Genomic DNA, 25,121 nt, shown 5'->3' with positions numbered 1-25,121 from the left:
CGGGCAGCAGACCTAGCGCGAAATTGCTGTTCACCCCTGCAGCAGGAGATTTAATTATCATTAGCTGAGCTTGCACAGCTCCACGTGCTGTCGTGCAGCTGCAAGTTTAGCTGGGCCTTTTAAAAATCCAGCTGCAATTTATTTTTTTATCCCCCTTTTCCCTGTGTTTGCTTTGTTTCCTTGTGTTCTGTGCTTTGTACAAAAGCTTGGCTTTAATGTTTTGGGTCAATTTGGCAGCCTGTGAACATAGTGCATGCTCAGAGAGGGAGGAAAATTTGTATTTCAAGGAGACTTGCAGCCAGGCAGAGCAACCTGTGGGCATGTTTCAAATGTGTAAGTCCCATTCCCAGAGATTGGGCGGTTTTTGAAGGGTTTGGTGTTTATTTTAGAGCTTATCGATGATGCTTGTGAGGAAAAAAAGTGCTAAAAAATCCCCTTTTTCTTGAGAGCAGGAGTCAGGGTCATGGTGGGTGAGGGAGGAAGGGGAGAGATTCCCAGGGAACTTCCCCCTGTGGGCTGGAAAAGTCAAACTGTGAATTGCCCAATGTTTCCTTTTTTTAAAATAGGCTCCGGCTGCCTGTGCAATGAGCTGGCAAAACTCAGCCCAGTCTTCCACAAAACTGCTGCCTTTTAGCAGAACTTTGTTTCCATCAGCATTTCCCGCAAAACTTTCTTTTTAAATCGTAATTTGGTTTTGTTTCCACCAAAATTCCTCTTTTTCGGGGAAGTTCTGGGCAAATCACCATTCTCTGGGCCAAATTCCTGGCATGGTGACCTTTCCCCATAACTTTTCCCATCCCTGCCCCACCCAGCCCTGGAAGCCGCTTTCCCCCCCATTGCCAGTAAAGGCAAACAAAAATTAAATCTATAATTATCATTACTAATTCCACTTAATTAGTCACAAGCCAGCAGCCAAATTGGCTTTCTCATAATTATCAGATAAGCAGTAAGCACATCTCATAGATTATAATTAACACTGCTTAATTAAAATCTAATATACATACACCCTTTCCTCAACATATGCCTAATTGGGTTCACAAACAGAGGGGGTGTGAAGCCCCAGTCCCTGTTGCTCCCCCAAAAGATTCATTGGATGCCACTTTTGTGTTAAGTTGGTGGCACGTGGGACGTTCTTCCTGTGCTTTCCTACACCTTGGCTCCAAAAAAAGTGAGTCCCTGCTGCACGGAGAACTCACACAAGATGCTCTCCCGACTTCACTATTTTTTCTTATTATTGTTATTGCTCCAGCTGTGACCTCTCCATAATCCCCCGTCGACGCTGGGATCTGCAATAATAAAGGAGCTTGAATAAATTACGCTTTCAAAGGCGAAGGCCGGATTTTGGCGCAGAGCTCTGGAAATTGATGTCTCTCTTACTCCCTTCTTTTCCTGAGTGGGTTCAGGAGACTCTCTGAGGCTGCAGTGAGGCTTTGTGCATGGAGGGAAACTCTCAGACTTGTTTGTACCCTCCCTGGTCATTGATATCTCACTGAAATCTCGTTAATATCTCACTGAAATCTCATTGATACCTCACTGAAATCTCATTGATACCTCCCTGAAGTCATAGAAGGGATGGCAGGGATGCCCTTGGTCCCCTCCAGGGCTTGATGCTCGCAGGTTAGAGCACACACATGATATTTTTTTGTGCTGGGGGGGCTTTTAGCTCCTCTTTCCCTGGATTTGGTAGATTTTGGAAAACAGTGCACAACTCTGGATGGGGAGCTAGGGTTTGAGACAGCTGAGGCATCACACAGGGCCACCAAAGCTTGTGGCCTGACTTGTGAGCAGAGCACTGCCTGCCAGCACTGCTTCCACTGCCTGACCTTGGGGCAATAATTACATTGTGTTCCAGGTAGCTGTGCTCCCATTCCCAGATAAATTCTCGCCTGTTTGGCTGCCTGAGAGAAGCAGAAACTCCTGATAGTGCTGATTATTAATGAGATCATTTGCCTGCCAGTTTTTGCTGAGCTCATATCTGACTGGGGAGTTGATTCACTGTGGGAGATTTACAAAATGTGATTTCCGTCTCAGAGATGCTGAGCCGAGCTCCTTTAGCCAGGATGGAGGGAGATCCTTCTCTGGGATTTAGTCCTGGCGAGGTTTCCTGGCAGAGCTGGAGACCCTCCCTGCAGGCAGGGTGAGGATGGGGCATTTTGAGCAGCAGTCCTTGGGGATCAGGGGGTTCCATGTCCGGGGAATTGTGGCTGTGGGTGATGCCAGGGCATCCCGGCATTCCGTGATGTCAGCTCGTCTCCAAAGGCCTTTAATGCAGTGGCTGTGGAAAGGAAAGGCTTGGCACGTGTTCCAGCGTCGGGGGAGGATTTGCGGATTAGAGATGTGTAATTGTATGTAGTGCATGACAAAACAAAATAAGTGGCAAAAAGAACTCAGTCGTATTAGGAATTCAAAGCGAGCGTTAAGCTTTTCTACATTACAGGGGGGAAAAAATAGCCAGGAAAATGCGCAAGGCAAAATCCCCTTTGCTCCACGCTGAGGTGCAGCCAGGCTGCAGGAGCTGTGGGATGAGGGATGCTCGCCATCCATGGGGGACAGGGGCCAACCACTCCTGAAAACTTTTCCCTCTCAGCTGCCAGCTTTGGATGGATTTGCTGGCCGCGGACGGAGGCGCATTTGGAAAATGAAGGCAGAACACGGCTGGGGCTTCCTGGCTGGTTTTCCTGGCGATGCTGGAATGCCACGGAAGAGCCAGGTGCTTTGGGCTGTGGTGGTGGCTGAGCCTCCTCTCCACGCTCTCCCTGCGCCGTTCGGTCGAGCATCTCCATAACCGCTGCTCGCGAGGTTCTCGCCCTCCCGTGCACGGCAGCTGGAAGCTTTTGTCCGTGGGGATTTCTCGCCATCATAAGATCTTCCCAGATTAAGTAAATAATTTCACATTAGCTTAATTAAGTCTAATAGACTCATTAGTTCACTCTTTGCGCGCGTTCCCGAGGGAGGATGGCCGGGAACCGTGAAGAGTAGCTGCGGAGAAATCCTGTGGCGTCTCGGAGGCGCCAGCAGTGGGGAGTGATGCTTCCAGGTCAGGGTTGGCTCCGTGAGGCTCAGGAATTAAAAATTTACATCCTTGTGGTGGCTTGCATCACAGGCAGGTGTTTCCTGTCCAAAATGCTGCTGGATTTTGGGCTGGCTGGTGGCTCAGGTGTGGCTGTGTCAGTGGGTGCAGTGTCCCAAGGAGGAGCATGGTCCAGACCCTCCCCTGGTGCCACAACTGCCTCTTTGTGCTTGGGAATATCTTGCCCTGCTTGGAACAGGTTTGCTCCATCAGACGAGTCTGGTAGCGCCACAAGGACACACTTTGGAATGAGTTTTTTTGATGCTTTTACAGCAGTTATCTTCCTTCTCACACTAGCAAGAGGTTTCTAAGCCCACAGTGCACAGAAGGGTGGAGAAGAGCAAGGGCTCCTGATTCAATGGCAGGGTTTGGATGGTGCCTTTGGCTGCCTCATGGGATGGCAGGAGTGGCTCCTGGATGGTCATCTGTCCAAAGTCTCCTGGGCAACATGGAGTGACTGGTGGGGGACAGATGTTGAGCAGAGAAGCAGATGTTTGGGGGAAAAGGCTGTGGCTGCCCTGGACAGAAGGTGATGAGGAAGGGACGAGCTGATGGAAGCTAAAATCTGTGAGTGTGCAGGTGCTTCCAGGGTGGGAATGTGTCTGTTTGCAGTTCAGGAATATTTTGGCTTTTCTCCTACCCGGTGCTGTGTGGTACTAAATTATACTGCGGTGTACAGGGCGTTTTTATGATGCATTTTAAAGTTACATCAAGGGCATTGAGAGCATATGGGTAGGTGACCTCTTTTTCGCATTTGCATAAATCTAAATAAATAAAATAAAATTGAGAGTGGGAGGCAGGGACCTGCAGATCTCTTCATTCCGGTGGCGTGTTCCTATCTGCCTCACACAATGCTGAGGAGCAGAAAGCACAGAAGCCCGAGGTAGACATCTGGTTTCCCTTTCAGAAGTGTTGCCTGTTCTTTATTTATAAAGAAATCATTGTATTTAAAGCCAATACTCATCTCTTGTACCAGCAGAGAGCACAGATAGATGGATAGATTAGAGGGAAGTGGGTTGTGCATATAAATGGGGGTTAATTTGCTGACTCTTTGGAGAAGTGAAACCTGGCTGAGAGCTCCGGGGTTTGGAGGTTCCTGGGGGTTTTTTTTGCCTTGAAAAGCAGCGTGAGATGAGCCAGTCCTGGCCAGGGGGATGCTGAATCATGGCATGCTGGGTACCATTCGCTCTCCTGCATGGCAGAAGGGGTGGATGGAGGGAGAAGGGAGAGGTGACAGCATCCCTTGGGCATCGGAGGGGACAATCTCCCCTCTCCTTGTGACTTTGGCACTTGTCCTTCCCCATCCCACCCACAGCCTGACTCCATCTCTTTGCCTGACTCCATCTGGGCAGCAGGATGTGGTGCTGGCCGTGCAGCAGCTCCAGCAGGGATGGGGAATGGGAAGAGAATAGATTGAAACGCTAAATATACCCAGCAGGAACCAGCTGGAGCCGGTGGAAACCTCAAACGTGCAGAGAGAGAGGAAGAACACAATGTTTCATTTGTTTTGTTTTATTTCATGAGAAAAATCTTCACAGCCCAAACTGTCACTTTGGAAATAATTTGTGGCTGAGGATTTCAACACCCACTCCAATGATATTTTATTCTGACCCTAAACAAAATCAATAGCTTTTTTTCTTCCCTCCTCCTTTTTCTTCTTCCTTGAGAAAACAGTATTTTTCAGCTCAGTGGAAGAAGAAAATAGATTCTGCCCAGTGTTGTTAAAAAGATATTATAACCAGTGTCTCTGGAAGTGTAAAAAGTACATGATCTAATATGTCTGAAGCAATTTTGAAGGGCTGCTTTATTTAGGATAATGGAGAAGCAGCAGTAAACCTCATAATCTTCCTGGATAAGGAGTCCAGCAGGAGGGATCTGAGCTGCAGCGTTGTGCCCTGGCTGCTTTTTTTCACCTGTCAGAGCCAGGGCTGAATGTTGGATGAAGCCCAGCAAGGTGGTGGCAGCCAGGGAGGGTGGAAGACTCCTATTTTGGGTCTGTAAAACCCCTGCAGAGGGCAGAGGGGCTCTGAGATGCAGGAGCATTCCTGGGAGGGGTTAGGACAGCAGGGATGCTGGTCAGGGGTGTCTCTGGCACTGAGGCTGTGTCTTTTCATGTTCTCAACCTCTGAAAGTAGAGAGAAGCCTTCAGCAATATTGTCCCCATCGGTATCACTCCTCGGGAATATAGAAAATCTTGTTTGTCAGAAGGGAGGCTAAAAAAGAAAAAAGTAGTCTGATGAATTTTAAAATAAATTATAAATTATTTTTTTAATAAATTATGAATACATTTTCTCTGTCAGGATTTGAGACTCTCCGCTCTGATCAAAAAGTTTCCGAGTGTGTTCTCTCCCCACTTAGTCAAATGTAGATGTGTGCATTTCTGCTCCTGACTTTATTTTATTTTATTTTGATGAATTTTTTACTCCACCAACAACAAATACTTTGTTTGTTCTTGACGGGCGTCAGGGGAGAAAACTTCTGAAACGCTGCTCAAACACTTCACTTGCAATCAGGGTGAGGATGCTCTGTGCCTCCACAGCCCTTGAGGCTCTTGGCCAGGGAGTGGGAGAGGCAGAAGGGAGAAGAGTTTGGAGGATCAGGGAGGGTGGATGGAGCTGGAGCAAGGTGGGTTTGGAGTGCAGCTGGGGCTGCTTGTGGTGTGAAAACAGATTATTGAAGGGTTTTCTCAAAGGTCTGAATCTTTTGAAGGAATGAGGTGCACTGAGTGATTCAATGGGTGGTTTGCATCCTCTCTGTGCTCAAGGTTTTGTGTCCATGCCAGGTTCTGGCTCTGCTCAGGTGCAGACAAGGACTTGGCTCCTTGCAGATGCTTCTGCCACCCAAAACGGCTGCCCAGCATCACCTCCTTGGGCCACTCAGACTGGGTAAAAGGGCTGAGATTAGCCTTCCCTTCAGAGGATGACAGGGCAATCACTCTTGTAGATTTTAATTAAAATGTTTAATTACTCTCAGCTCCAGCAGGCAGAGAAGTTAACACCGATCCTGGCTGGTTACCAGACTTGGAGTTAGTGGGAGCAGGGGAGAGGAGGAGGTGGGCATGGAGGAGATGGATTGAGCTGCCCATCAGTAACATGATGGACTCTTCAGAGTGTCAGAAGGGCAGGAGGTGGACAAAGTCACAGGGACACGTGTGCTGATTATTCATTTCTCCCTGAAATGTCCAGTTAGGGGGCAATGGCAGCTTCCTTGGATCTCCTGCAGTTGGAGGTTGGTTCTTTGCCTTTTTCATAGCAGTGGCTCATCTTCTTCATCCTGCACTGCAACCCCCAGGTTGTTCCAGGCAGCTCTCCTGCTCAGTCTCATCCCTCCCCAGCCTGTTCCAGTGTGTGGGATTATCCTGCTCCAGGTGCTCAGCTTGGCACTCTGCTTGATGTCATAGATACTCTTCAATATTTTGAAGAACACAGCTGCTCCTGCAAAAACAAATCCCTGAAGTCTGTTGAGGTGTTTAAAACTCATTTTCCATATGGAGGTCCCCGGGATAACAGTGCCTGAAGAGGCAGAGGAGCCAAGGCAATGGCTGGACTAATTGGCTCATGTTAATTGTACTAGCAAAAAAAAGGATCAGCAAGGCAAGATCTATCTGTGCTGTGTTTGGAGTCCTTTTGTCCATTGCCTTGGAAGCACAGGTCTTCCATGCAGGTACATCCCAAAAAGCATCAGAAATCAGTTCCTGAAATAATCTGAGAGGAAGGAAGGAAGGAGTGGAAAAAATAATTTGCTGCAATGTACAGCCTTTCTCCAGGGAGCAATTACCAGCCTGAGAAAAAGCTCTTGGTGCTGCACTCCCTGAAACATCTTTCCATGTGTTTGTGTCCTCTTCCTGCTGGTCCCACAGCAGCAGGGACAGGAGGAGCCACCAGCCTGGGAAGGGCTCATCCAGCTCCTCCAGAAACCTCCCTAATGCCTCACCCTATTCTCCTTAGCCTGAAAGGGAAGGGAAGGCAGGAGATCCCCAGGAATACAGGGAGCTGTTGGAGGTCTCCAGCCTTGGCTTGCTCTGCTTTTATCCCAGGATTCTGCTGACGCTCTCCTGCTGCTCAGCACAGGGCGATTCCAGTTTTCTTCACTCCCTGTAGTGGTTGTCCTCCCACTGCTAAATTCCATTTTTTCCAAGCTGTGTGAGGCAGCAGAGACACCCCTCACTCCTGGTCCCTTTCTGTCCTGCTGCATTGGGATTATCCTTACCTCATTCCTGAGATATTTCCTCCAGGATGCACCACTCTTGTCTCACAATGCATGTCCAGGAAGCCACACATCTGTTAACTTCACTACTACCTATTAGGATTCAGGCCACTTTCTTTATTTCTAAATGTTTTCTCTTAATAGGCTCTGTATCCTGACATATTTTAGCATCAAAGGTGTTGTGTTAAAGCTTCATCTTTCCAAGCTTTGGGAGGGGTTGCTCCTGGGTTTTAGGACTCTTGGCAGTGAGGTGAGTTCTTAATTTGAGGATGATTGTTGTCACTTCAAAGCTGGTGGCCAGATTTATTGAGAAGCCAAGGAGCTTTTCAGTAATAGTAATAAAGTACCAACCCATGAGAAGCTGAGATTGCAGGGGAGTAGCAGGACTGAGAGGACTGGAGTCACCAGCTGGAGAGCGACGTGGTCTTGTTATCCAGTTAACACCTCGTGGAGCTGGGGAATATTTAGCTCTGGTTAACAGGAGCCCCGGGGTGAGCGGCCAAGGGTTTCACAGCTCATGGTTCAGTGTGAACAGCCAGGGTTCACCCCAAGCCGAGGAGGCAAACAATGTCCCCAGTCCCCGGCGAGCCCCAGTGCCGAGGTCGGCCGTCTCCATCTCCAAGTCAGCCTCCTCTGCTCCCCCTCTCCGTGGCGATCGCTGACGTGTTTATTTCTCTGATTAATGAACTCTGCAAATTAACCTCCTCGCTGCTCTATAATTGCCATTAAGGCTTCAAAAATCACTTAAGCGTTTCCGGCGCTGGCGAGCCCATTCCGTTCGGCCGGCCAGCGCCGCGTGCTGATTGCAGGGAGATAGAGCCCGGCTCCTGACCTCCACGTTTACAATTAATTATTGCATTCAGCACCCAAATTACCCCCGCTCTCCACGTGCTCAGCTTTATCTCTCCGCACACACAGGCTTGGCTTTTAATTAAAGGTCCTTCAAATTAAATGAAAACAAATTCAATTATTGCCTCTCATTGGAACAGCTCACCGCAGACTCCTGACTATACTTCTTCTATGGAGAACCTGGAGACCGCTGGTCTCCCATAATCCAGTCTGACTAAATTTGCCTGATCTGCTGTTTTCCTTATCATCACTTGAGCTGTTCTCTCACTGCCAGGTCAGACGTGGGCTTGACTTGCAGAGAAAGCAGAGTTTTAAATGGGCTTGTTCTCTCTTTATGTTGTTGCCCTTCAAGGAGACGTTGCTCTTGTAGGCTGTGGACAGGTGGGACCATCATCATTAGTCTTCATTTTTGCAGCAGTGGAAGAGAGTGGACCCCAAAAATGAGGGTTTGGCCTCTCTGGTGCTGGATACCTGAGTGCCAGGTGGTGGGATGGACCCTCACCCATGGGCACTGTCCTGTTTAGAGCTGTTTGTTGGAATGTGGAGCCCTCCAAGCCCCAGGTCTTTCTTCTCAAAAGGGTAAATACCTCACGTGAACAGGGGCAGATTTTTTCCTGAAGTGTGACTTGTACTATTATGGTTGTGAAAGCATCACAAATCAGTGTTTTTTCTGATGCTCTTTGGTTTTGCAAAACCCAAGTGGTTGAGAAGGTTTCACAGTAAGTGGATACCATGGGAGAACTTGGCTCAAACAGAAGCTCTTGGCTGGAAATGAGCTTCATTTAACCCAGATAGTGCTTCTAATGCCCAGATGCCTTTCCAAGTGATGCCCTTACCTCCCTCCAGCTAGGATTTCTTAGACAGCAAAGCATCTCCCTGTCCCACACACGAGTGATCTCCTAAAAGGTTCTTTTTTCATCTCCCATATGGAGAGAGACAGAATATGGCTCTGGCACTGCTCTGCCAAGTGGCTTGGTCCCGGTTATTATTTTTTCTCCCTTTGTGCAGTTTTTGTCATCATCTGTGCTGGCACGAGCTGGCAGGAGGGACCAGCTCCAGCCTCGCTGATGTGGAGGGGAAACCGTCCAGCGTGTGGAGGAGGGGGAACCAAAACCAGCAAGCATGCCCAGACCCCAGAACGATAATGAATGTCTTGGGTAGGACTCTCCGGTGGCGTAAATTAGCAAAATACCCGCAGCGTTTTGCCAAGTAACATCAGCCCGTGATCAGCCTCATTAGCTTCACTTGTGGAAAACCCTTCCTGGCTCTCCGGGGCTGTGTGTGCCCAGAGAGGGCACCGGGCAGCGATGCCACGCGTGGGTGGATCGTGGGGATGCTCTGCCAGCACGGCTCGAAAAGCACCAGCCTGCGCTTTGCGGAGCAGCCAAACTCCTCATAAGTCTCCCGCTGTGCCGAGCTCTCTCCGTGCCGCTCTGTATGGTAATCACCCCAGATTATATTGCTCTTTAAAAGGCCGCAGCGATCGCTTTTATTTTGCTCGCAGCCAAGCGCGGCTGCCTGGCGGTGATTGAAGGTTAGGCTGCTGTGACCGCCTGCTCCCCCAGCCCAGGGCTGCCTTTCCCCTTCATCTGGTCCCTTCTGGGAGCTTTCCCCATGTCCTTTGCTTGCAGCCGGGCTCTCTGCTCACTTGTGATGTGGTAATTCTGTGCCATCTCTTTTCCCAGCGCTGTGCAGGGTGAGGATGGAAGGTGGCAGTGCGTTGGGAAGTGGGGTGGATGCTTCCCAGCATCCTGGGGTAGGGAGCATCCTGCAGCACCTTCCTAGAGGCATTTTCCCCTTTCATTTTCCTGCCCAGTGCAAGGGCATCGTGGTGATACGAGCAGCCTGGCTGCCTTTCCGCTCCGAGGTGAGCTCCGGCTGTCTTTGATCCTGTGGAATTCTGAGAGAGAGAGAGAGAGAGGGAGAAGCGCCTGTAAATAATCACGATGCACACGCGGGCTCTGTCCCTCTGTGCCACTGCTGCAAGGGGAGAGGGGAAGGCAGAGCCCTCGGAAAAGGGATTCAAACCCCGAGATTGGAAAGCCTGGAGGAGGGAAGGAGGCGAAGGCGGCAGGGATGAGAGGAGAGGCGGTGCGGGTGATGCACGGGAGGGAACTGGAGAGGAGCAAACACCGGAGAGCCGGAGCGAGCTCATCTCTGCTGCCCGCGGGGTGCCCGGGCTGAGCGAGCCGGCTCTGCTGGCATTTAATTTATTGCTGGACACCGTGTCCCGCGGCTTACTCACCCCCTCGGGGCGGCAGCAGAACCGCTGCCTCCGGGTCGAGGAGCAGGGCTCGTTTCAAAGCCAGGCATCGCTTTGTGGGTTGTATTTTGTTGCCACCACCCGGCGTTTGGGCAATTATTAGTCTAGAGCAGTCGTGGAGGATTTTCTGCTTCAGTTCACGAGTTCCCTCTTACTGCACAAACACTGGTGGGGAACCGATTTTCTCTGTGATGTTCCTGCAGCCGCTGAGATGTCAGCTTGGTGTCTGGGGTATCGCAATGAATGTCTCTTCCCCATCAAAACCATCTGGAGTGCTTTAATAACACGGGGTGAGATCCCAAAGCAGCGCTGCTGTTCCAGCTGAGGATTAAGATAGGATGTCAGAGTTTGTGTCCGAGGGAATGGCATTTTTCCCTTACCTGCAGCATCTTTCCGTCAGTGGATCTCGAGATGTGTTAATCCTGCGAGGCACAGCAGGGTCAGCATCCTCAGGCTGGGGGAAATCAGGCATGAGGGGAGACCTCACAGCAGCCTCCAGCTTCCTCATGAGGAGAAAAGGATGGGCAGGCACTGATCTCTTCTGTCTGGTGACCAGCAACAGGACCCGAGGGAATGGCTGGACCTGCGTCAGGGGAGGGTTAGGCTGGTTTTTTGGAAAAGTTTCTTCCCCCAGAGGGTGCTGGGGCACTGAGCAGGCTCCCCAGGGAATGGTCCCAGTCCCAAAGCTGCCAGAGCTCCAGGAGTGTTTGGACAATGCTCCCAGGGATGCACAGGGTGGGATTGTTGGGGTGTCTATGCAGGGGCAGGAGTTGGACTCAATGATCCTTGTGGGTCCCTTCTCACTGAGGCTATTCCATGGTGCTCTGAAATCACTTCTCTGAAAATGGGTGGTCGGAGAGGGGTCCTTACTTCTTCACCTCTTTGCTTTTCATTAAATAAATGCAGCATAGGAAAGAAAATTCTCTGTGCTGAGCATGAAAGGGCTGCACTGTGAGCTGGTGCAGCCCAGGAATGCAGCAGAGGGTCTCATCAGGTTTGTTGGGCTTTTTTTCCTGGAGGTTAGAAGCGTGTGGCAGAAACAGCAAGGTCAGAGTTCAGGTTTGACTGCAGTCAGGTGGAACAAAAAAGTTATGAGGCGTTTAGAAAAGTGTTTGTTTTGGGCTTGCATTTGCCTTGAGAGGCCCATTACTGCCTGTGAGCCGTTCTCTGCAGCGTGGTGATGGCAAAGTGTGGTTTATAGGCCTAATGGAGCAGATTTGTCACTGGAGCAAGGAGGTGTAACTCTACTCAAGTCGGCAAATTGCCCCCCTGTTTCTGCAGACTGCTGTTTTTTCTTTCCTTTCCCCCCTTTTCCTCCTCCATCCATCACCATTCCGTGCTCGCCACAGTGATTTCCCCAAAGTCATCTATCCCCAGGCTGTGCCATTAACACACAGGCTTCAGCGTGATGGCTTTGTTTGTTCTTGGAAAACTATAAATATTGCTGGAGTAATGGCTTAGAGGATGAAGCTGGGCCATTTTGGGGTGTCTGGGTTCCAGAGGGCTGAAATGTGTTAAAAAAAAAAAAGAAAAATAGCTGGTTCTGTGAAAGGAGTGAAGGAGTTGGGTGGGGTTTTGCTTCCAAGTGTTTGGCACTGCTGCAACATCCAATCCTATCCAGTATCTTCATCCTGACTTGTGTCCTGAGCATCCCTTGCCCTCAGCAAAGCAGGGAAGGGCCAGGAGTATCGTAAGGAGAAAAGTTTAGTAGTTGTAAGATGTAATTTGGCTGTCATTTGGAATTTTACCAGAAGAGAGCCTCTTTTTCTGGTTGGTTGTTTGGCTTTGTTGGTTTTTTTCCTTGTGTGCGAATAAGAATGTCTATAAAAAGTGCTATTTGGGATGAGGGCATAGCTTGCTTTAGGCCAGCTCAGCTTCTGTGACTGCAATTTAGTTCTGTGAATGTAATTTTAGTAATTAGAGTTGGTGCCTCTTGTCTCCCTGCACAGGGATGTTTATGTGGTGCAGAATTCCAGCCGTGGTATTTCATCAGCTTCCTGGGCTTTAGAAGTGATGGGTCAAAATATTAAATAGGGTTTTTTATTAAAAATGAGGAATTGCTGGTCTGTGGGTGCTGGGGCTCATAGAGAAGCTGTGGATGGGAGATGCTGCCTGTCCTCAGTCTGGATGTCCTCATCCCAGCAGTACCAAAACATCCTCTTTATATTTAAGATGCCCTTACAGGAATTAGAAACAAAGATCATTTGGCTTACCAACGTTCCACTGGAGGCAGAGCAAGTATTTCGTGGGATCTGATTGTGTGGGATGGTTTGGCTGCACTCAAACATTGGGCTGGATGATCTTGGAGATCTTTCCCCACCTAAACAATTCTATGACTCTGCTGTGAAAGCTGAAAATGGATGTGTAAGAAGTAGGAAATGAGGATTGGGTGATGACCTGTTTTCAAATGGGAAAGAATCTGAATTCCCTGGGTAATTTTTGATCAGCTTGGGATGCATTTGTTGCCTGGGGTGTGGGTTTTCCCAGCCATTGAGGTCAGGAGAAAATGAGTGTCAGTGTTCTTGTGAAATGCTGCTCTTCTCAGCCTCCCTGAGACCTAACAGCTCTTTTTGCTGAGGGCAGAGCAGCTTGTGAGGAGTGAGAAACACAAGAACCCAGAGGACAGCACTGCCACTGTTGCTGGAAAAGGAGAAGGCAGGTGGAAAAAGCCAGGATTTGGCTCCTCTTTGCCAATCGACTTTTCCCCAGCGGAGAGCAGAGGTTAATTGTTATTTGCAGCCTTCCCCATCCCTGCCTTCATTAGCACCACGGAGCAGGTGGACACAAGATGGATGGGGCTGTGCTGCACCTTGGCCTCCCTGGGAGAGGTGCAGCTCTTGGAGGCATTTTTGCTGTGAGAAATGGGGTTACACACAGGGAGTTTTGCTTTTCCCACCCTCCCGAGAAGCTCCAGAGCCCACAGCTGTGTAGTGAAGCAGGGAAGAAAGGGAGATAAGACAGAAAGTGGTGGCCAGGAATGAGTTATACCTGTGTTAGAGCATTTTCCTTGAGAGAGGCTGCTACGGAAAATTGTTGTCTGTCACAATGCATGGAGATGAGGAATGAGACAGTGGGGATGGAATAGGTTTGCATGGGGAAACATCATGGAATAAAGCTTTTAAAAGGGGCTTCTCAGCATGGCTTTGTCTGGAAAGCAAGGAGTTAGGTGGGTTTTGCCTGATCCTGGCAGTTTTCCATGTACCTTGAGCCCTGGTGGTGCCTTGGAGTGTGAGCCCTTGTGTCAGGGATGCACAGAGAAGGAATTACATCACACCAAATAAAAACAAACCCAGGAAAATCTTCCCTCTGAGGCCAAACTGTTTTTCTACCCAACCTCAATTCTGCCCAAGGCATGGCTAAGGTTAAATCTTTCCTTTTCATCCCTGTCTTCTGTGAAGACTGGACGACTTCGCTAAGTGTGATTGGAGCAGTTTGTTTTTAAGCTCCACATAAGCACTATGCTGGATTTATAGCGTTTTCATTCTTTTGGAATCGACCCACTGGGAGCCATTAAACTTTTATTGCTCTCTGCAGTTGCCTGGCCAGAGCGGGATAGAGCAGCCCTGCTGCTGGAAACGCTCTGTCTTCAGCTGCCAGGGTTGTGCTGGAGAACAGGGACAGCAGGGAGAGACCACCCAAGGCCACCCAGGGATTCGCTCATCAGCTGGAAGATGCTTTGGATGTGGTGGTTTTCCCAATCCTCTGCAAGGGAGAGGTAGACTTACAAATACATCCTCCCCTGGGTCTTGCTGTTTCCCATCTCTCTCGAGTGACGAGATTTCTGCTCATCTTTAAAAGCTGGGAGTGCAGGAGGCTTAAGATTCTTATTTTTGTTGCATCCTGGGACTATCCAGCTTAGGAAATATCTGCTGTACACCTTGCCTGTGCAGGCGACAACCTGAAATTTGTCCTCCAAAGGATGCCCAGAACCACAGGGATTTGTATGGGAGTGTTGGATGGTGCTGTCTGTTTTTCCTGTTTCATTCACAAGCCTCGTGCCTAAATGTTAACAAAAGGATCCTGCCTTTTTAGGGGTGGGAAAAATTGATCATGTTTTATAGCATGAGGGAGGCAGAGCATGGATATTGCAGCCTGATCTGCCTGACTTGACACTCTCGTGGCACAGGGAGAGAGAAGAGCTGCCTGCTGAGGGCGTTTTCATGGAATAGAATTTTAGGATAGGTGAGCTGAGTGCCTGGGACAAGGCACTGGAAGATGCTTTGGATGTGATGGTTTTCCCAACCCTCTGCAAGGCAGAGGAAGACCTACAAATACATCCTCCACTGGGTCTTGCTGTTTCCCATCTCTCTCGACTGACAATATTCCTGCTTCTCTTTAAAAGCTGGGAGAGCTGCTGGTCTCTCTCCAGCTGTGCTGAGGCTAAAGCTGAGGGAAATGTCTTCTACCCAGGAGAGAGGAACCAGGTTTGGAGCAAAGTTAGATCGAACCCAGAAGGTGATCCTTGACCTGGGTTTTGTGTTGTAGCTGCTGAACCTCAAATGCCGCAGCAGAAAGAGTTTCTGGAAGGAAGTTCTCTTGTCGTTGCAAAGTGTGGCTCCTGTCTCACTCTTCCCAGGCCTTCACCACTGTGAGCTTTCCCTTCTTCAAGACAAAACCCTTTCTGGGTTTGTCTTTTTGTCTGAACTTCCTGAGACCCTTTCCTTGCATTCCCACGAGAGGCATCCTTCAAAGTCAGGGCTCAACCACCCCCGAGGCTCCAATATTCAACCCAAAACATTGGGCAACTAGAATTCTGCAAACAAAAACTGAACATCCCAGCGTGGCCACTTTTCCCTCCTGAAGCAAGGTTTGCATTATCTCCTTGTAGCTCCAGAAGGCCAGGCTGGGCTACTTCTGTCGGCATGTTTTCTAATTTAATTACTTATCCTTGTCTCAAATTGTTTATGGTACACTAGGCTATTAAATGTGCCATAAGCAAATGGCTCTTGAAAGAGGAAGAGGATTTATTTGTTTTAGCAACCACTCCAACAAAAGTCTATTTCCTCAGCTAATTAAGATTCCATTCGCTAATTTAAATGTTATGCTAATTAAAGCATAATTCTGAAACTGTAAAAAGGAACTTTAAAAAAAAAAGGGGGAGGGAGAAAAAAGAAGCAGCAGAAGTAAGAAAGAGAACTGGTTGGCCTTTAGAAATTACATTAAATTTATTGTGTTGTTGTAACAATGGTGAACGGAGTAATTATTTCATTTGCCTCTCATGTGCTATTCATGCTGTTGCTTTTATTCATTTTCCCCCCATTCTCACACTTCATCTCATTAACACCCGTTCTCTCCCCTCTAATGGGCATCATCTTGCGATGGTTTAAGATGAATTGTGAGCGTGATCCCTGTGCTTCCCAGAAAAGGGCCACACCGAGAGTATTTGAGCGTGTTTATCTTCCAGCCCGACCTGAGACAACGCTCAGCAGCCAAACTCACGGAGTTACATTGTGCTCACTTTAATTAAAATATAAATAACCTACTTTTGGGGAGGGAGAGAAAAAAAAAGGAAGAGCAGAAGGAGCAAGATCTGTTTTGGTTTGTGTTTTCTTTATTAAATCTGGATGTACAGGCAGGGGACTGGTTCTTTTTCCCAGTTCACCCATTGGATTCTGGCCTTGTGACTTGGGAAATAAAATAATTGAGCACTTCAAAAGGAGATTAACTCACTGGAGACTTTACTAAGATAAACTCTGGTATTTTCAGGGACAGGTTTTGTGGAAAGTGTCCCTGCCTATGGCAGGAAAGTTGGAACTAAATGGTCTTTAAACTCCCTTCCAACCCACACCATTCTGGGATTCTAATATCGTTGAGCTGAAACAAATATATCAGGGAAAAACTTCATCATAAGCAGGGAAACTGGACTTGCTGTTGTAGTTTTGGCTCTCAGCTGAATGCCAGGTCTTGGAGGTCCATTGCCCACCTTGGTGGGCTCTGGTTGATCCCACCAAGGTTCATCACCCACCAGAGCTGGCACGGCCTTGGGGCAGCCTGGAGGTGCCAGGCTGAGCATCAGAACCCCAGCCTGAGCATCAGCTCCTTGCTTTGATGTTTGCTTTGCCTGGGCCAGGTGAGACTCTGAGCTTTGCTGGAGCCTCCAGAGGCTGTGATGAAAGGGCAGAACCATCTACAAAGTGGAGAGAAACTGAGTTCTTGAGAGCAAGTGCCTGCACTGGAGAGGAAATAAAAGGGGAGGGGAGATGAAAGATGAGTGTAAGGAGACCTTTTTGGCAGGAACAGGACACGAACCCCAACAAAAAGGAGGTCAAGCAGCCGCAGTCTTATCCCCCAGGATGTCATCCTGGCAATCAGGATTGTCTCCTTCCTTCAGGTTCCTCTTTGTCCCCAGCCCAGGGTGTCAGAGCCTTCTCTCACTCCTGGCTCCTCCATCTTCGGGGAGAAAATTTGGAGAAAGTTGCTTTGCAGTGTTGTCTTGCTGTGTTTGTATTATTAATAATGAGAAACAGGCAGGAGTTTATTATATTGCTTTAATTTATGCATTTGGAGTTTTTTAAGAGAAAACCAATTAAGATTCTCTGATGAGCCCTCCAGCTCCCAGCGGCTTTGGGAAACTCTTGCCATGAACTGCATTCAATCTGCAGCCAATACCTTTGTGTGTGGTCCTGATAAACACTTTTGGGTGATGCTAAAAGAGCTGCAATATCTCCTCCTGCCTCCTCCTCTGCCTCCCCATCCCTAATCCTGCTCACTGCCACTACTTTGCCTGGCAGGCTGAGTCCCTAGGTGGTGGAGATTCAAACTGGAGTTTGTGGAGAAGCCAGTGTGACGTTCAGGGCAGAGCTGCTTGACTTTCTGCCCTGCTCGCAGTGTGATTGTGAGTTTTTAGCCGTTTCAGAGCTGGGGGATGCTGCTTGCATCAGCTGCTCCAGATGCTCCAGTTGGCTGTCAGAATTTTGGGGCGTGGCACCATATCTGAGGAGGGATGGGGACTGAGGGGTGTGTGCTCCTGGCTCAACCCCCTTCCCAAACCCCATCCCTAGTTTCTCCCTCCAGCTGTGCTCCAGCTGTGGATCAACCCCTCCCCATCCCACCTCAGCCCCTCTCTGCAGACCCACGAGCAGCACCTGCTTTGCCCATCCTGGTCCTCAGATATATTTAAACTTTGATCTTGATGGGAAGTGACTGGTGCTACATTAAAGCCATATGTTTTAGAGGGAACGGCGAGGACGTGTAAGCTCAGTGATATTCACATCTAGAGAGAGCTGGGAACTTGTAGTGCCACCCACGCTTGGTATTTCTGCCGGCTCTGCGAGGCTTACACAGCTGGGGAAAGCAGAGTGGGAGCGAGATCTTCTGCTTAAGGGATTTTGCAGCGAGAGATGGATTAGATAGATTTGATGGAAACTGATAGTTTATGAAAATGAATTCACCTGCATCTCAATTTGGTTCTTGACGCCAGGAGACAGAGAAGAAAAGGAATAAAAAAAGGCGAGAGGGGGAGAGAGAAAACAATCCCAAGTTAATTAAAGTGCAGTTTTGATGTTCTTTGCTGGGCCGTTCTCTTTTTAACTGTTTGGCAAGTGGGTTGGATCCCTTCATGTCAGCTTCCCAGAGAGGAGTAAGCAAAGGGATGCTGCATCTTGGGATTTCTCTTTGTCTCCTCTGACTGTCTAATCGGTGGCTTAGGGGAATGAAGTGGGACTGTGTCAAAAGAAGTGAGGAGAACCATGTTGGCCATGAGTGCTTGGCAGCATGAGGAAAACTGCTTACGATGGCTGTGTTTATCTCTGAATTTATCGGAAGTATACTGGTAGGAGTGGAATTGGCACTGCTCATTCAGCACCCAGCTGGATCAGGCTGCCATCCCTGCTGGCTGTCACACCACTCCCTCCTGTTTGGTCCCCTGGAAGCTTTGGGAGAAGCCAGATGTTGGGCGGGAATAAAGAAAAAATAAAAATCCCTTTTTTCCAACTTCCCTGTCACCAGGAAGGTGCCAAACCAAAAGATGGTGTTTCTGTTATAGGTAGGGGAGTCCGGGAGGATTCTTTCCATCCCAAGTCATGGAGCTTTGCAAAGCCAGGGAGGGAAATAGGACTGTCCCTGTTTTGCAGAGTGCAGGAAGAGTCACAACCTGTTTTTCACAGGTTTGGGTGTGCAAAGGTGGCCCTGACTTCAGTCAGACAGGGCATGGGCAAGGGTTTGCAGAGAACCCCTTTGGAGTGAGGGTTGAGGTGGCTCTTGGACGTTGGTTTGAGTGTTTCCAGCTGATAGAGCCACTGGGACAACTGGCTCTGGGACCAGTGGGAAATCTGGCTTTTTCCTTGGTGTGGGTGCTCAAACTGGACTTTTCCTTTCTTTCCCTGTGATGGAAAACCCTCTGAGCAGCTTTCCATCCCAAGGAACTTGTGTTACTCTGTGCTGAAATCCTCTTGTCAGGGCAGTGGAGGTCAGAGAGGTTCTTGGAATATCATCAGAGCAGCAAGACCCAGGATCTGAACCATCTGAACCATGTTCCTCATTGCTGTCTATTGATGCTCTGATTGCTAAATAATTATTGGCATTGGTGTGCACAGGCAGCTCCTCAACTCCCTGTGGCTGTGGGCAAATCTCTTCATCTCTGTGCTTTGATTCCGTTATCTGGACAACAGGAATAATCTTATTTTCTCTCAGTTTATGTCACTCTTTCAATGTAAATATGAACTCCTTTGGGCAAGAAATGTCTGTGGGAACACGTGAGGAATAACCAGTGTTTGGAGGTGGCATTACATGTAGGAGCAGGACTTTTTTAACAGGGCTTTGTGCAGCTCCAGGGAGGATTTTACAAAAGAAAATGGGAAAAAAGCCAACACAGAAAGTTGAAAACAAAACATGTGGGTAAATTAAGGTATGTAAGGCTCGCTTTGGAGTGCGAGAGAAGCATCTCTGCCTGGTTAGTTTATCAAAGGGAGGTTAAGAGGTGATTTCATTGTGGTCTACATATTTCTCTGTGGGGGAGAAGCTGCTGAAAATGGACAGGTTTTTAATCTAGCAGCAAAGAGAGTGTCAGGATCCAGTGTTGGAAGGTGAAGCTGGACTCATTTACAATAGAAGCAGTGTCCAATTTTTGAAGGGAGAGTAATTAATCATTGCAACGACTTACTCTGAACCACAGCAGGGCTGCCATAACCCAGGAGCTTCACACTTAAGGGAGACATTTCTGAGGGGCTTTCAAGGAAAGCTGAGAGCTTGTGAAGAACCCACTGGCAGCAGGACTCTGCCATCCATGGGGTGGGGACAAAAAAATGTCCAGAAAGCTGGACAAAGATGTTTGTCTCCCAGTTGGGATGTCTGCACAGCGCTGGGGTGTCCCCAGGTGCACAGAGCAACCACAGATGCATTAAGCACTAATCACTGCCAGGCCTCCAGGGATCAGCAGAGTCGTTGTGCTGCTTTATTTTATTTTTTTTTTCCTTTCAAAAGCATTTTTAAAAATCAATACAAATAAATAAAGAGGCCATAAATCTAGGAAGACACCCGCAGCTCCCTCTGGAGCCCTCTGTTTTGTGGGGATGGGTTGAAGGGTGACAGAGCATTGACCTGCCTGAGACAGATGGGAGGATGCTGGAGCCAAGGTACCCTCTAAGGACACAGGGAAGGAGGCTCGAGGGCTGTTGCAGAGGTGAAGGGGTGCAGGATGTATATTTTGAGGGCTAGGACAGCCCCAGCTGGCCATTTACCAAGGGAAAAGCCTGGCTTTAAAAGCGTTTTGCTGACTTGGAGGCAGAGGCCAGGGATTGCTTGAAAAACAAGACTAAGGTGAGGGCAGACCCAAAAGCAGCCCTTTGTCTTTGCTCCCCTGACCTCATCTGGTCAGACTGGGTTTCCCCATGCCTGTGCTGCAGGGAGCTGCAACATCAGTCACTCCAGCCTGAGTTATTTCTGCTCAACAGCATCACCTGCCTTTGGCACAGACAGGTGGAACTGATGGGCACATTTCTGCAGGGGAATCCATCCAAGCCACCTCTGATTTCACATCTCAGCAGGTGGGGGTGTTTTTTGGGGAATGGTTTTGGAAAAATCCTGCCTGTCCCTGGGAACTTGGGGTAAACAGCGAAGCTCCTTGCCCTGCTGGTGAAAGCTAACGAGGAAATCTCAGATGAATTGTGCAGTAGGTAATTTCCAGTGCTCCTTCATCCACACTTGGAGGTACAAGCTGGTTAAAGCTCTTCCCAAGGGACAATATATTCTTATAAAATACAAGATGCTGTGTTTTCCCCTCCTGCCCGAACTAATTCTGTCTTGGGCAGATAGACCATAAAATGGTGACACAGGCAGCAATGTCCTTTACCTGAACACTGTCGTCATCCCTGTGGCGTGCAGCAGAGAAGCAGCTCTGCCTTGGCAAGAATCCTGCTGAGGGGGAAAATTTATGCATGGCACCTCCAAATTTGTCGTCGTGGGTGCAAGGTGGGAGCAGCGGCTGCTCGGGGGATCCTTGCAGGGTCCCTGGGAGGAGAATTCATCTCTCTGTGTGCCCAGCATGATGTCAGTAGGTTCCCTGACTCTCTTGTCCCCATTCCCCCTCAAGGGGGGCTGTTGTTTTGGCACAGAGGGTCTTCCTCAGGCAGGCTGGGCAGGAATTGCTGTGCTCCTTGGTAATCATGGACTGTCAGCAGCCTAAGGAGGGGAGTTCAGCTCAACACTGGCACTGCAAGGAGAGATAATGGTAAATAACCAGCAGCTATTGGGGAAGGTTGAAGTAAAATAAATGGATCCAATTTTCAGTCTTTCTCCTGGGTTTTTTAATTTTTTTTTTCTTTTTCTTGCTCCATCCTTTCTTTCTGTTTGACTCTAGACTAGCTTGGGCTGGTGCAGCCCCATCAGGGATGGAGAGCCCTGCACCTAAAACTGAGGGGGCCCTGGTCTTTGGCTTGCCCAAATCCCAAGTTTTAAGTGTTGAGAAGGGAGGCAAAAATGTGTTTTTACTTCTTGTCGTGGGATAAGCTGGGAAGGAAAACGCCTGGTCGCTGCTAAGTGGATGGAGGAGAGGAAAAAGGGGCTCAAAACCCCTCCTAACATCTTAAATAAATCTTTTCCCTAGTCTAGCTGCCCACACATAAACAAAATACATTTTCAACCTGTTCTTTCTCTATCCTTGACAGCACAGTGGCAGCTTTTGGCAGAAGTCCTCGTGGGCTGTTGGTGGTGGGAAGCGAAGGGTCCCTGTGCCCCGCGGGGGCTGCAGGAATCGCTCCAATCGCTGCTCGCTGACCTCTGCTTGAGGCTTTGAAATCCGTGTGAGAAAACCATAATAGCCTCCCACCTTGCACATCCTCCTTGTCAAAACAGCACCGTTCCTTGCAGGACCTCAATCCAGGACTTAAATACCTCCAGAAATTCCTCTGCAGCAACTCGCTTTTCTGTCTTGCATCCAGGAGCTCTGCTGTCAAGCTGCTTTTCTTCCTGCTCAGCATCTCTTTCTCAATGCTGCCTGCTGGCTTTGGGGACTGCGAGGATGCAATCCTAATTATCCTCACGGTGTTCTCTGTCAATTCTCGGGATTACATCTTCCCATCAGGGAAGAGCAGGTGCAGTAACTGACCCTGCTGTTAGCGCAGAACAGGGGAACACTGGACCCTCCTTTGCAAAGTATTTTTGGGTGTTTGAAAAGCATTTTGAGGTGCTGAAGACAATCTGGGTGCTTGGGCTGGGTGCACCCAGTGCCATCAGGGACTTCTGGACCCGCAGGTCACACAGCCCCTTCCAGCTCTGCTGAGTTTTTCGGGACTCGGGACTGACAAACATGCAGAGCACGGTGTAATTAACCACGCCGTGCGCTGGCTCATTAAGTGGTTGCTGGGAGTAAAGCAAAAGCCTCGCTGCCAGCCCGGCCTGGCAGGAGCAGGGGCTGTGGAGATGACTCATGGCCAAGCACAGCTTGATGGCGAGAGCGTTTCCGACCCCACGCCCTGCTCCTTCCCGAGCCGGGATCCAGAGCATCCTCAGCCTCTCCCCCGCCACATCCCGCTCAGCTGTCCGGCGCTGCAGATGAGAAATAAAATAAACAGCAATTTTCCAGCCGTGCAGGCTCTTTAAGCCCTGATTGCAAGCAGTGCGCTGTCTGCTTTTTCAAGTTCTCTTGCAAAAGCATGTCAGGTTTCCTTGGAAACTTCTGAAACTTCCTGTCCTTGGCGTGAATCCTCGGTGGTGTTGAGGACATCGCGTGCTGCAGAGTGGGTTGAGCTGTCGAGCTTTGGTCTTGTCCTCCCTGCACCTGGGTGCTGCTCAGGGGGAAGTTTCAAGGCTTTTTGGGATGCTGTGTGTGTGGTACCCCAGGGAGAGCTGCCTGTGGGGGCATCATTCCCACTGCAGGAGCTTTATCTGGGTTTACCTGCCAAGGCTGAGGGGTGATACCTGCTTTTGAGGCCTCCGGAAAGACAAGGGGGATTGGTAATTCAAATATCATCAGGATATCGTCTCAAACAGCAAGGTCACCTCCAAAAATAGGGAAGATTGAGAGGTTCTTGGGCTCCTTTTTACAGCTAAATTGTTCCTCAGCTCAGAGCAGGCAGCCTTGCTGACCTTCCCACCCTCCATTCCGAGGGAAAAGCCCAGGTGGTTCTCATGACTGTGGTGAGTGATGCCTGACCCTTTTCTTCTCCCCCTTTTGAAATCTGAATTTTCCATAAAGCTAAGCCCAGACCTCCAGTGAAAGGTGTCTTCTGCTGCACAGTCGTGGGGAGATGAGGAAAAAAGGGTCTTCTCTCTCTTCTTTAAGGCTCTTCTCTCGCCTTTTCATTTTCCTCGAGCCTTGGAGTGAAATTCCGTAAGGGCTCTGTGAAAGAGCGCTGACACAAGACTCTAATTTCAGGTGTGAATATGGAGACTTTTTCATTAGGAAGCATATGGTGTTAAGGTTAAAAAAAAAAAAAAAGGAGATGAAGTTTGACAGCCAGGAACAAAGCAGTGAAATAATAACTACAGGTGGGCAAAGCCTCCAGCAGCGTTTGCAAACAACAAAACCAAGCCAGGGGCGGTTCAGATCCAAGTGTTATTGTTACTTATTAGAGTTGGTGGAAAATTTTTCAGGGGAATCAGGGTTGTTTTTTGACAGAAACTTGGGTTTTCATCAAAAGTGAAATTTCCATGGGAAGTGTTCACCTTCTGCGGGAAATTTGCATGTGTGGTAGGAGACAAAGAAAGGAAGAAAAAGTGAAGAAAGATGTCAGAAAGCAGCTGAGGAGTTTTTAGGCTGAGTGGTGGGTGAAGTGGTCCCTCTCCCCATGCCCCATGCAGGGCAAATACAGACTGGGAGGTTCCTGCTGGGTGACAGGATGTTGATCACCTTCAGCTCAGGGCTGCAGGTACCTGAATCCATCCCTGCTATCAAATTCTGGCCTGATCTCCCCATTTAAGCAACCTCATAAATACACAGCAACTTCCCCACCTGTAAGAGAATGTTTCCTTGCTTCTTTCCTTTGTGGAAGTTTCCTGCCTCCTCACCTCCTGCTTTATCTCTTGGAAGCGTTTCTGAATGGCTGGAGATCTGGATTGGGATGTCTGAGAGGCAGCTGTTCTCTAAAACACCTTTTATTTCTCTTTCTGCCTAGTAAAACATGGTTAAAGGTATTAATATTCCTGGTGAAATACTGGGGGAGATGCTGATTAAAAGCCTGGGATGGGAGGTGGATCATTGCTGCCGGAGCGTCGCGTCCAGCCTCTCATTTCTCCTTGGGGCTTTGGGAGAAAGTTGAGCTCGGGAGCCAAATGTCATTGCTGAGGCTCTGCTTTCTTCTCCTCTCTTTGAATGCCGGGTCCCAAGTGGCCTCACCATTTATGGTGAATATTTTATACCTCTAAATGATGTTTTGTGGGATTCTGCTGTGCCTCTGCCAGTCGTGGAGGATGGAGCCTTTGTTCTGTGTGTCAAGCCTGACAAGGCGCCGTTTTTCCAAATGGATAACTCTGTTCCTCTGCCATCGAGGAAATTGTTTCCTTCCTGGAAAGGCTGATCTGGGGCTTAAATGAAGCTTTGGCTTCCAGGGAGTCGCCTGGGTAAAATATTTCAGATGGCTGCAGGTGACCTTGAGATAAGGCATGGAGGGATGTGTGGAGGGCACAGCTTGCTTATATTTTTTCTTGGACATATTTTGGAGCTTGTTTGGACTGGGAAGAGCTTCAGTGTGGGGAAAAGTGGGGATTACTGGATTACTGAGCTCCTCCTCACAGATCTCCTCCCGTTAGCAGGCAGGGCAGTGCAGAGAATGAGCGGTCTGAGGGGGGAATACATTTCTCTACACAAGAGAAAAAGGGTACTTAGAAAAACTGGAAAGTGGGAAGATAAATGGTGTGAGAAACAAGCCACCAAAGAACCCAAGTCAGGAGATCAGATTGGGAATTTGCTGCTTGTTTTCCAGTTCCATCCTTCTGCTTTGAGCTGGCTCAGGCAGGCTTGGTGCTGTGTGTGTCAGCCCAGGGATAACAGAGCTGGTCCTGCCGTGCATCCCTGCAAAGCAGGAGCAGGATGGAGCCTGGCCAGCCTTGCTGGCGGCCTTGGAAGCTGGAGAATCACACTCCACAGGTGGCTGCATCCCAATACCCTCAGTAGATACACTCCCACCACCTCTGCACAGGGCTGTGACTTCAGGGACCCGCGGGACGAAAGGTGCCGCAGAACCACCCGTTTCATTAGCACCGTGGAAGCTTGCCAGCCGTAATTAAAGCCGTGAGAAGCTTGGCGGTCTCACTTCACAGAGCCTGGTACAAATATTTCTGTTGGGTTTGATCCACGCT

General features: G+C 49.0%; 1 protein-coding gene across 2 annotated transcripts in view; it reads left to right on the top strand.

The window, feature by feature from the left end:
• Positions 1–25,121, top strand: part of LOC146427471 (opioid-binding protein/cell adhesion molecule homolog) — a 295,961-nt gene that overhangs the window by 15,246 nt on the left and 255,594 nt on the right. The gene's annotated exons all lie outside the window — the stretch shown is intronic.

This window comes from Lichenostomus cassidix, chromosome 24 (genome assembly GCF_008360975.1).
Source record: "Lichenostomus cassidix isolate B80296 chromosome 24, HeHo_3.0, whole genome shotgun sequence".
Taxonomy (NCBI): Eukaryota; Metazoa; Chordata; class Aves; order Passeriformes; family Meliphagidae; genus Lichenostomus; species Lichenostomus cassidix.
Note: the sequence above shows the minus strand (reverse complement) of the source record. Positions and strands in the feature narration are given on the sequence as shown.